This window comes from Meles meles, chromosome 4 (genome assembly GCF_922984935.1).
Source record: "Meles meles chromosome 4, mMelMel3.1 paternal haplotype, whole genome shotgun sequence".
In the NCBI taxonomy this organism is placed as follows: domain Eukaryota; kingdom Metazoa; phylum Chordata; class Mammalia; order Carnivora; family Mustelidae; genus Meles; species Meles meles.
Window position 1 is genome coordinate 78,899,057 of NC_060069.1, and position 8,068 is coordinate 78,907,124.

Below are 8,068 nucleotides of genomic sequence, written 5' to 3' on the forward strand. Positions count from 1 at the left end.
CAAAATAAACTTTAAGCCAAAAATGGTAATAAAAAATAAGGAAGGTCATGATATAATGATATATAGGTCAATTCATCAAGAAGATATAACAATTATAAATATATATGAGATATATATGGTTTTGGCAATGATTTTTGGCTAAGACATCCCAAGCATAAATAAAAGCTAAAATCCACAAGTGGACCACATAAGACTCAAAAGCTTCTGCACAGCATAAATCATCAATAAAATGGAATGGCAACCTGCAGAATGAGACTGTAAGTATTGACACTGTGACTCATTTCATTCTATTCCTTAGGTCTTTTACCTATACTTTCCATCTGTTGTTTTTCACTGCTTCATTTAGGATGTTTTCTTCTAATCTTTCAGGTCTCTAATTTTTTTTTTTTTTCCTGCTCTGCAGAGTTGGACCTTAAGCCTTAATTAAGTTCTTGGTTTCAGTTACTGTTTAATATTTTCTTTTAAGTTTTTAAGAGTTTCTAATATGACCTGAAATTATCAGTACCATCCTTTATTTTCATGAACAAATTAAGCAAAGTAATGTTAAAATCTACATCTAAAAACTCCACTGTCTTGATCCTCTGTGAATCTGTTCTTACTGATTGTTGTTTCTCTTGTCCTCTTTTTTCTCGTGGTTCTTCATCTTGTCTTGTATTCTCATATGCCTGGTTATTTTTAATGGATATCATATAGAAACAACTGTAAAGATAATTTGGGATAATGCCTCCTTCTTTCAGAAAGGATTTATATCTGCTTTGATAATTGGCTAGATGCACCAGCAATCTTAAATTGTCTTAACTCAATCAGGAATTGAGATGATTCAAACCTGGGCTTTGGTCCCTAGGGGTGCCTGTTTATTTCTGGTTCATCCTTACTTTCATAGAATAATCTTTTAAGATCCCAACTGAAAGTCTGCTGGTTTTATCAGAGTCTTCCTTTCCTTGACTGGGCCGGAGTTCTAGATTTTATCCCCATAGCTCCATTAGTCTCTCAAAAGCTCTGTCCAGATTCTTGGTCCTTCAGTGACCTCTGTAAAAACTGGAAGACAGATGCTATTACTGGGATCATCTCTAGGGGAAAACTGGCTCCAAATGTTGAGCTCACCATTTCTTCCTGGAACTGGGACCCATACTTTTCCGCTGCCTGAGTAACTCTCTGATGCCTTCAGACATATGTCTTAATATTTTGACCAGCTTTTAAAAAATCTGTTCTCAGGAGTGTGAGTTCAAATAAGCTAGTTTCATCATATTATCTTCATCCCATAAGTTTCAATAAGTGATTTTGTATTTTCAACCGTGATTTCCTTTTTTACCATGAATCACTGAGGCACACTAAAGTATTTTTAATTAATAATAAAGTAGCAACAAAATTTTGTGAGGTCTATAAAATGGTTTCATATTTACTATATCACAACTACATTCTTAGATGATAGTTGACTTATTATCATCATCATTATTTTTTATTTATGAACAGATTAGGAAATTGGGCTTAAAGGGGCATCTATGGTCATACAAAGGATGAAAAAACACTAATCCCTATTTGATTTTACTGTATTTTGTTATTTGTTTTCATGTTTATCTCCTGTCTTCCCCCTCTAGAAATATAAGTTCTTTAAGTATGGGGGCCTTGATTTTCTTTTTCACTGCTCTATTCATATGGGTTAGAATAGTACCCAGCATATGCTGAGTGGTCAGTGTATTTTTTGAATTGATCAAAGTTACAAAAAGAATGAATGGGGGTGCCTGGGTGGCTCAGTTGGTTAAGCATCTGACTCTTGGTTTTGGTTCAGGTCAGAATCCCGTGGGTAGTGAGATGGAACCCTGTGATGGGCTCCATGCAGGATGGAGAGTTCGCTTGAAGATTCTCTCCCTCTGCTCCTCCCCTAACTTGTGTGAGCAAACACGTGCATTCTTTCTGTCTCTCTCTCTCTCTCTAAAATAAATCTTAAAAAAAAAAAAAGAGAGAGAGAATGATATGAGGATGATCATTATGCTCTTTGTTGTTGCAATTCTAAGTAAAAACATTTTACATTTATACAGTACTATGCAGTATAAAGTAATTTTTAAATTCTCTATGCCATTTCTATTTATAATAATTCTTGGCAGGTTTTATCATCTTCCTCACTCTAGAGTCACAGTGAAGTTAAGGGACTTATTCAGTCACAGAGCCAGTAAATGGTAGAGCTGGCACTCTGAATCTCATTCTCTTACTTCAGCTAGAATAAGCCAGGGGTATTTCCACTAGATACAGTTGACTCCTTATACTGCAATGACTTCCCTTCGTTATTCACAGGATTATACACCTGTGGGCATTCAATATGTATGTCAGGTTTCTAATGTTTAATTTATAATGGAAATATCTGATTGAAAAGAAAGCTGTAGCCTTTAGCTGGTCTTGAAATTGGTGTGTGTAGAGCACAGAAAATATTTAAATTAGTAAGGAATACATGATGGTCGATCACTGGAGGCCCCAAAATGGTTAAACAGAGATCAGAGTACCTGCATTCCATATACATGAACACCTTACTGAAAATAAATAAACTGTGATCTTAACAACTTCTAAGTCCACACAGAGTACAGCTGAATGCATATGAAGCAAAAACAGTATGAGTGAGCTATTAGGAAAATGAGGCATCCTCTTCTTTGTAAAAAGTTTGTTAAGGGGTGCCCAGATGTCTCAGTTAAGCAGCTGCATTCAGCTTGGGTCATGATCTCAGGGTCCCGGGATCGAGCCCTGCATCAAGCTCCCTGCTCAGTGAGGAGTCTGTTTCCCCCTCTCCCTCTGATCCTCCTCCCTGCTTGTGCTCTGCCTGTCTCAAATAAATAAATAAAATCCTAAAAAAAAGTTAAAAATGAAGTAGCATTTACTGGAAGCATTAAAGCAGGAATAAACAGCTGATGTTATATAATATGACAGATAACACCACACAAAAGAAAAGTTGAAAATGTTTAAAATCAAGATCTTGCAGACACAGAATCAAGGGGACTACAAAGGACAAATCACTGCTGAGGGGAATAGCACAGACGGCTGCGCTAAATAACTGGGTGTTTATTCTTGAGTGATTTTGGACTAAATAAAGAACTTGAGGAAAAAATATGGAATAAAGCAATACAGTCAAGCTAAGCAGATTAATTTTTTTAAAAAATAAAACAGCTTTCTAACATTAGAGCTAATGTGTTAAAAGACTATACAGATATTTTACAAAACACTACATTACAAAAGATGTTGAATTATTAAATCTGAATCATGGGAACACAAATTTCCTTAAAAAGGATATTTTAAATCTTGGAATAGAACTACCTAATAAAGTAAGACAAGGGGGGGTGGTTTCAAATATTTAAATCTAAAAAGGAAATAATACTGCATTTTATAATGGGTAGCCAAATAATGATAAAGGCTTTTATTTATTTATTTATTTTAAAAGATTTCATTTATTTATTTTATTTTTTTTAATTTTTTTAAGATTTTATTTATTTATTTGACAGAGAGAGATCACAAGTAGATAGAGAGGCAGGCAGAGAAAGAGAGAGAGGGAAACAGGCTCCCTGCCAAGCAGAGAGCCTGATGCGGGACTCGATCCCAGGACCCTGAGATCATGACCTGAGCCGAAGGCAGCGGCTTAACCCACTGAGCCACCCAGGCGCCCATCATTTATTTATTTTAAAAAGAGAGAGACAGCATGAGTGGGAAGGGCAAAGAGAGACAGAGAGAGAAAGAAAGAGAGGATCTCAAGCAGACTCCATGCTGAGCAGGGAACCCAATGTGGGGCTTGACCCAGGACCCTGAGGATCATGACCTGAGCTGAAACCAAGAGTTGGACACCTAACTGACTGTACTACCCAGGCACTCCAGGATGAAGGCTTTTAGAAAGAACAATCTAGGCAAGAAACCACAGAGGAAAGAGAAGGGATTATAACAGTTCTCTCCCTGAGTGTAGGAAGACCTGGTACTCAGTGTGCTGTATGCTAGGGACCTCAAAGCATTGAGAGAGCCAGGACTGCTGAGAAAGGGGCCTGTGAAAATAGATGTTTAGGTGTGGCCCAGGCCCAGACTCTGAAGGTGTTGTGAACTTGACAAGTGGGTGTCTTACATAAACCAGCCATTCACTAGGGAGGAAAGGGCATGGACAACTCCACAAAATGTGCCTCTGACTAAAGCAACTCACCCAGAAATCCATGAGCAAACCTAATATGGGTACAGATCTATCTGAGGACACAAAAAATATAGTAAAGAAATGCTTAAGGTGAGATTCAGAGAAGAGGGCAATGGATAGAAGAGGGAATTAAATCATATTACATTTGATCATAAATGTTGTGATTTATGTTTATTTATTTTTTAAAAGATTTTATTTCTTTATTTGTCAGAGAGAGAGAGAGAGAGAGACAGACAGACAGACAGACAACCACAAGCAGAGGTAGTGGCAGGCAGTGGAAAAGCAGGCTCGCCGCTGAGCAAGAAGCACCATGCAGGACTGAATCCCAGGACCCTGGAATCACGACCTGAGCTGAAGGCAGATGACCAACAGGTGGAGCCACCCAGCGTCCCTGTGATTTATGTTTAGAAAAGGGGAATGTGTATTGGAGTCATACTGCCTGGGTTTGTGTACTGGCTTTAGCACTTACCAGCCATGGAGCAAGTTAAGTACCCTCTGTGCCTTAGTTTCCTATCCTCCCTATAGTATAGGGATAATAACAGCATAAACTTCATAGAGTTAATGAGGATTAAGAGAATTAAAATATGTAAAGTACTCAGAACATTGCCTGTGATCCCTTCTTCCTTTCAGCTACTTGCACTTTTTATCCCCACCTTCGCCAAAGGATTGACAACAACAACAAAAAAGATGAAATTAGCACTAATTTGTGTTACTTGTCAATCACATGTGGCAAAAAGGTTTGATGAATTTCAACTTAAATAAGACTTAAGGATTACTTTAAGTCTTCACTTCACTACCTCATTTGTGTTCATATTATCAGTGTCCACCATTTCCATAAATAATTTAGACTGGGTTGCCTAACATTTTTGGAAAAAAAAATATTCGAAGTAGAAAACTAACAGATGGGTAGAGCTACTTTGAATAAACACAAGGGGAAAAAGAACTCAAAGGCTGCTATACTTATGGCACAAATAAGAAATTCATATTAGAAGTCAAAATACAACACAAGACTATTATGCTTATAAGTGGATTTAAAACACAAATAAAATCCTTAAATAAATACTATATTAAATATAAACATAAAATATGGAAAAACTAAGCAGTTTTGCTAAACCATGCAATATAAAAACAAACAAACAAACAAAAAAACCCCAAAAGGATAAAAGTTGAAATGACTTCTCATTACATATAGTCAGAACATTTGCAAACACATTTGAAGAAAAAGAGAAGTAGAAGTCAAGTATTTATTATGTCAAAGAATAAGGAAGAAAATAAAACTGAAAGATTTAATACTATTCCTCTTTCCTAAAATGTAGTCTAGAATTAGGAAAAAAAGTACTTATTTTTAAAGAAGGAAGCTATAAAACCTAAACTTTAAATATTCAGTTGGCTTTTACTAAATAATGTGACCTTTATAAAATTAAACTTAAATGGAAAGTTAGAGACTAAATGGTTCAAGAAAGAGGATCCATACCAATGTGCTAGTGTTACTCAATAAGTGGAAACTCAACAGAGCTCTGTACAGACCATGAAAAGCACTCTGGGCTCCCATTGTTTCAAGGGTAGAAGGCAAAGTAGTTACCCTGGACAAGTTTTGGTGAGAAGCCTCACCTTATCTTGGCTACATACAGGCAAACATAATTATGATATTGATTTAAGAATACTCAAAGGAAAGGACTGCATAATAGAATGTATTTGCAAGGCACAGATCTTGCTATGCTAATACAATAGCTTTTTTCAGATAACAGAGAATGGATAAAAGGAGCTGGGCAGATAACATTTATCTACATTTTAACAATGCTTTCAACCCTGTGCTGCATCTCAGCATGCTGAGAAATTAGGAGATGAACTGTACAAATGATGTGACAGAATGAATTACTAGTGGCTTATAGATTGGAAATACAGGATTATTACTCTTTCAGATGCAGAAATATTTATACATACACATACAGATATATCTCAGGTTTCCGTTTGTAGCTAGACAAATTATATGAAATAAAATAAATGCAGTTTATATATTAATCATTTCAGTTAATTTGATAGCACTTAAGTATCTAGACAACACGTAAAACATTTTTGGAAGCAAACAAAAACAAAGAATGAAATCAGTGTCATATAGGTTCTTTTACTAGTAGAATTTTTCTTTAACATGCCTAATGGATGAGGTCTTATTTTTAGAAAAGAGACATAACAAAGTTCAGTTACACTTTCAGTGAGGTTATTTAAAATCAACTGCAAACCTGGGCGGCTAGGTGGCTCAGTGGGTTAAGCCTCTGCCTTCAGCTCAGGTCATGATCTCAGGGTCCTGGGATTGAGCCCCACATCTGGGCTCTCTGCTCAGTGGGGAGCCTGCTTCCCCTTTCTCTCTGCCTGCCTCTCTGCTACTTGTAACCTCTCTCTCTGTCAAATAAATAAAATCTTAAAAAAAAAAAATCAACTCCAAACTTAAGTAATTTAAGAATGGATTTAAAAGAGCAAAGGGTAAAATGGTCATTCTTTCATTCATTCCATAATTAAGAAACTGAGTATTTATTATGTGCTAAGCATCCTGGACACCAAATCCTTCACAGTCCTAGAGTTTATACTCTAGTCAGGATGACAGACTTATAAAGATGCTAATTGAAACAGCTATAATTAGAGGGATGTGCTTTTCAAACACAAAATGAAAGGTTACTGTATATCACAGACTAAGTGCAAGGTCAGTTTGACTTCCTGAATGTTTAAAGGAAAGAAATACTTTCAAAAGAATTGTAATATAATGTTAAAGTATCTGTAGTTACTTAAGAAATTCTTAGTATCTTTTAAAATGTTTAGAAGTGATTTAATGAAAAAAAAAGAGAGACTATTATAAGTATCAATTATTGCTATGTAAATGAGGGGTTCCAAAGTATTTAAAAAGTTTGTTTTACTATTCATATTATATATTTTTCATAATAATAAACCACCTCGCAATTTCAATATCTGTGGTTACCATATCAGTGCCATCCTTTTTCAACTGCTCATGACTCTAATTAAGATTTTGAATTAATGGGATTATACTAATAACTATTACAACATATATTCACTCGGTTGGTAATAAGTACCACACTTGCAATTTACAGTACCACAGTGTTTTATAAGGGCTATTATGTTATTAATTAGTTACATTGATCAGAATACCACATAACATAGCTGTACTAAAATGTTATAACTTGTTTAGGCTACTTTGCATCTAGTACTATATCTATTTTTTCTATGGATGACCATAAACATCACTGAAATTAGATAGACTGTTTCCACTAACAATGCCAAAATGTGAACTTCAGAAGGCCAAAGAAAGAGAATTCTACTGAGAGTTCTTGTCTTGGGAATTCACTTGTTTTCTTACTGTATCATAAAATTAGTTGATCTGGGATAAAAGCATAAAGTCAGGACTTAACGGGGGTCAAACAGGGTAAGAACACTATCCATTTCATGTATAAATTAGTCCATATTTAGATTGAATTTACTTATTTGTAGAGTTCTGCCCCCTAAATCCAGTTTTTGTTATTTTGGTGGGTTTTCCTTGCTTTGGGGCTGTGGCTCTAACACAATACTGCTTTTAAGCCTTCCAACCTATCATACATTTTAAGTTTGATAGGATCTCAGCCTCCACTGTAAGAAGGGAGTGCAATAGTTTTTATTTTTGTTTTTTTCTGGTTGTCACAGTAAAAGATGTACTAAGATAAAAATCATAGTTTTCAGATTCAGACAATAGTACTCAAAGCCAGTATCTTTGGAACACATTATCAGGCTTCAGTTTCTTGAAAGCTCACAGAGGAAATAGTTACTCTGCTAATTAGCCAGTAAAGTGACAAGACTGTCAGTCCAAGTGGATCATCAACTTAACTCACTGAGAAAGATTTGCCTGGATCTTGCTTTAAGCACTGCATTTAC

The 8,068-nt window shown here is 35.6% G+C and overlaps 1 protein-coding gene across 2 annotated transcripts in view; it reads right to left on the reverse strand.

The window, feature by feature from the left end:
• Positions 1 to 8,068, reverse strand: part of RSRC1 (arginine and serine rich coiled-coil 1) — a 428,947-nt gene that overhangs the window by 71,245 nt on the left and 349,634 nt on the right. The gene's annotated exons all lie outside the window — the stretch shown is intronic.